Source organism: Lactuca saligna, chromosome 8 (assembly GCF_052625555.1).
Source record: "Lactuca saligna cultivar CGN05327 chromosome 8, ASM5262555v1, whole genome shotgun sequence".
Taxonomy (NCBI): domain Eukaryota; kingdom Viridiplantae; phylum Streptophyta; class Magnoliopsida; order Asterales; family Asteraceae; genus Lactuca; species Lactuca saligna.
In genome coordinates, this window is record NC_136424.1 from 8,487,501 (window position 1) to 8,492,306 (window position 4,806).

Sequence of the window (4,806 nt, forward strand, 5' to 3'; positions counted from 1 at the left end):
TAATCATCTAGATCTGTTCTTACATGTTAATTTCGAAATACATATGCTAGATCTATGGTTTATGAGCTTTGGATGATTATTGCATGTTCATTAGACAAACTAGATCCAAAAGCTTTAGGGTTTGCATGTACACCATAAGATTGATGTAGTGCTCAAAACCCATCAGTAAATGCCCCTAGGGGTATGATTTTCGACGACTTACGCCTTAGAAGAGTTAGGATGAAATTTTGATTTCCTTCCCATCCCTCCTTAGTATCCTTCTTGCTTTGTGTTGGATGTGAACAATCGAGGCACGACATTTGTGTTGCTTGCTACCAAAAGCTTTGAAGAAGGAATTCAAAATTGTTTGCTACAACAATCATCAAGGTAAGTTTCCATCTTATGAATTCAGATTTAGATAAAAAGTTTTGTAGTTTTGATAGTTCATAGTATGTTGCCTTTATGTGAAAGATATAGATCCTCCATAGGTTGCATGTGCCCTAATCATTTAATTGTTAAATGTTTTTCCGCTTAGTGCATATAATTTTGTAACCTAAGTTTTCCATCAAACATAATATATCCTAAATAAATATACGCTAAGAGTGCACGAAGTTGAGATGGATGGAGTACGGGTTGGGGGCGGTATAGTCGATGCCACCAATTTGTCACAAAGTGGTACCGTTTTTCTATAGGTTGGTCGACTGTTGGAAGTGCTAATCCCTCATCTCTCGCATTTCTCGACCTTTGGTAAATGACCATAATTAAAAAGGAAAATCAATTTTAACATGTATATAATAACATTATTAAAATAGGTTTAGAAGTTTTTGTCATTTTGGTCACCGCGGTACGGTAAAGAGACCACCACGACGCAATTTCGTAATCAAACTAAAGGTTGTTAAGCCTTCATTATCATCATAACACACCCCCAAGCCTTCCATAACTAAGCTATAACTATTTTGACGTTGGAGAAGCATCAAGAAGCGACCAATGATGCATGTGGACTGGATTGGAGGTGGAAAGCTTGTGATGTAATCGTCTTCTCCATAATTAAGCTAATTAGGTCTTAATGGTGTTTTCATGAATTGGTTGGATTTCTTGGGTTGATTAGCCATAAATTAAGTATGATTTTATTGATAGTGTCTAAAGATTTAATCAAGATTAGAAAGTGATTCCCATGGTGGAATCAATCTAATGAGAGTTAGGCTTTGAAATCCTAACCAATGATTACGTTGAATCGATGACATTAAAGAGTACATTGTATTGAATTAGCTTGTATGTGATTATTAGTTCATTGATTAGATTGGATTAAATGATAGAAATGAAAAGATAGAATCATGATCCATTAAATGGTTATTTTGACCATAAGAGTCATTGAGCTCTTAATAGCTTGAGACAAGTATTAAGAACTTGTATATATGTATGAATAGGAATATGAGCAAGAAGATGGATCAAGAATGCATTAATTGAGAAAATGAGCCAAGAAGGGTAGTTAGTCTTCATTAACTATTAAGTTCCAAAACCTTACACAATCAACTTTTAATTCATGGCTCAAAAATGACAGAAAATAAGATGTTACAATCAACTTCCGACCCACAACCCTGAAATAAGAAATGACAGGAAACATGATGTTACAACGTTAGGAGATTTTCTATATATTTTTGGAGGTGATTATGTTGGATAAAGTGTCTAAGTCCATAACTGCATTTGGTATGTACTTGACCCGACCCGACATGGTCCATTTGGGTTGCATGGCATCATGGATTTGGATAGACTAAATGAGAGAAATAACATTTGTGGTTTATTAATATATTATAAGTTCTAATATATTAATAGTATTATTTGATTAGTCTTGATCAAGAATTAATTTGAAATTAATTAAGTGATCAAAAGATAACTAATTAAATATATGGGTTGATTATGTAAATCACTCATACTTGTATAGTAGGCTTAAGGCTCCATGGATTGTCAAGTTGGGTTAGACCCATAGGATGCTCCATGGGAGTTACAAACCCATGGGTCATGGAAATGAAGAGTCATGTCACATTAGGGTTTACATGGTGTAACCCTAGATGTGACACACTATATAAGCTACATGTTCTCACCAAAAATCGGATACACTAAGATACAAGAGGGTTAGGCCGATTTTAGAGTGTTACATATTCTATCAAAGTCATTGCAAAGCATTTGGTGTTGTGTGAAGCATTTGAGGCATCACACTTGGGGTGCTAGGCCCTCAAGGTTTTTCAAGGAATCAAATCAACTACAAGGTATGTAATTCTAGCCATCTTTTAGTATAAAAGTTCCCCATGTATGCTAGATAAGATTAAGAACCTTGGAAATCATATTTTGCATGTATTTTGGACAAACATAGATCCAAGGTTTTCTATGGTTGCATGTACACTTAGGAAGTGTTAGAATGCTCAAAACCCATCAGATTAACACTTAGGAAAATTTGCGTTTCATTTTTTAAGCACTTTAATTTCATTTTCTAGACTTGTGATCTTGTTATAGTCATGTGTGGCTAGAATCCTAGTTTCTCAAATTTTGTGTTTTGACTTGCTTGGATGTGATTTCATTCATGTGACTTGATGTTTGCTCTTAATTTCTATCTAGTGAATGTGATCTTGTTTCAATCGAATGTTTGATTTTTTTTTTCTTATTTCCTATTGGCCAATTTAAATTAGGGTTGAATCAATTGAGTTCTCTAAGTCGTGAAATCCGTAATTGTTTTGTGAATTAGAATAAGTAACAAACACTAAACCGATTTTCATCGAATGAATCAAGTGTAAATCATATTCACACACTTTTACACTCCCAAACTTGTGAAGAGCATCGAGTGTTGTTAGAGCTTTTTAACACTTTCAAGTATCAAATTAGATAGAGTTGAGTAAGTATCATGTCATCTTTGAATCACATTATTAACTTGTCATACATGGAGTTGAAATTCTCATAAGTTCTAAATTTGCTTTAATCAATTAGTTAATTTCTCGTTGCTTTAGTCATTTTCTCTAATCACTACATACAAATCCCCTTTTTTGTGAGTTTAATACCTTATGCAAACAGGTATAAATATTTGTCACGTGTCTCTTTGGATCGATCATGCTTACTTTGTACTACTATTTATTGCAAAACAACAGTGTATTTGGAGTCGTTTTGTACCCTAACGTTTGTTGGGCTTGACGCGCCTAACACCCATCTAGTGATATACTTCAAAATGGAAAATTTTTGGATAACAGTAATCCATTGGAGACTATATTTCAAGCGCATTTCATGGTTCTTGTTTCACATCTATTACAATCAGAGTTCATGGAAGTAAATGAACGACTTGACATAATAACATCATTAACATGACTATTAAAAGACCATGTGAAACCATATATTAGTAGAAGGGACAATATAGATCCTAGTGATCATGTAAAAATTAAATGTATATCATCTAGTGATAACAATAGAAGGGAAGGGAAAAAGAGAAGAAGGACTAGAATTTGGTGGGTTAGTGGGTATAAGTATATAAGGGTCAATTGCTTTAATATTCATATACAAAATTCATAAATAATCATTATAGTTTTGATTTTATCCCCAAAATGTCCTTATGAATTTTTTTTACATGAATGGTCCGGTTAGACAAAACCTTGCACTCCAATGATCCTTATATTGGATGCATGTTAGGTGGATCCGATGAATTTTTGGATAAGGATTATTTATGATATTTTTTGAAACTTCACTTAAAGATTATTTGCGGAACTTGAAATAAGTCTTTTAAATCTTTAAATTAATTAACATAAATGAAATAAAAAGACAATAAACTAAACCAAAGAAAATATAATATTTATATAAAAAATGAAATTACTAGTTTTAATCACAATGCAAATATATTTTATTTAATATATAAATAAATTTTATTGTCTAAGCTTTATTTAAAATATTCAAATTACAATACATCATTAAATATTTCCGTTTCCTATTTCTTATCTAAAAAAAATGCAGTATAAAAGATCGTTTTATCTGTTTTTAACTTTTACGTAATATTATTTTCGATATTTATCTTTATTTTTATACAAATATATTTATTTTTATAGTAAAATATGATTTTTATTATAAAAACATATTATTAAAAACATAATAGTATGATGTTATTTTATTTTAAAAAATATAGTATGTGGATTTGAGTTAAAAGTATAAATATATAAGACATGAATTTTTCAAAGAATATAAATTAAATTAACTATCAAATGTTTATGCCTTTAAAATAAAACCAGAGTAGTCTTCCAAAAGATGTTGCAGAATTTGTTTCTAAAACAAAATATGATAAAAAAAATTATCAAATCATTTCTTAAAGAAATGTATTTTCATTATATAACAAAACCTCGGGATGTCATGTTCCGATATAGACCAAAAGCATAAACAACATATTATAAGCCTTACAACAATTATTTACAACTACTGGCCTATAATCCAAAAATCCATCGTCATCATCCACCCATGCTCGAGGTCCACTACATGTAATATAGAAAGCTGAGTGGGTCAGACTTGGAGCCTGGTGAGCATATAGGGTTTTCAACCCACAAATAATAATAAATTTATTAATTTCATCGACCAACAATAAATTTATTAATTTCAGCAACCAACAATAACCTTGATTATTCGTTCCGTTATCCTCACTTTACGTCCCTAAACACCTATCATAAGGGACCAAGCCTAAGGATCATCATCGAGATGGACTTTACTGCTAAGGAAATTTCTCAGCCATATATGTCCGTAACGCAACCATGAGGGGATGATGTACACCAACGAACATATAGTTCACCAACACCTACAGGTTGTGAG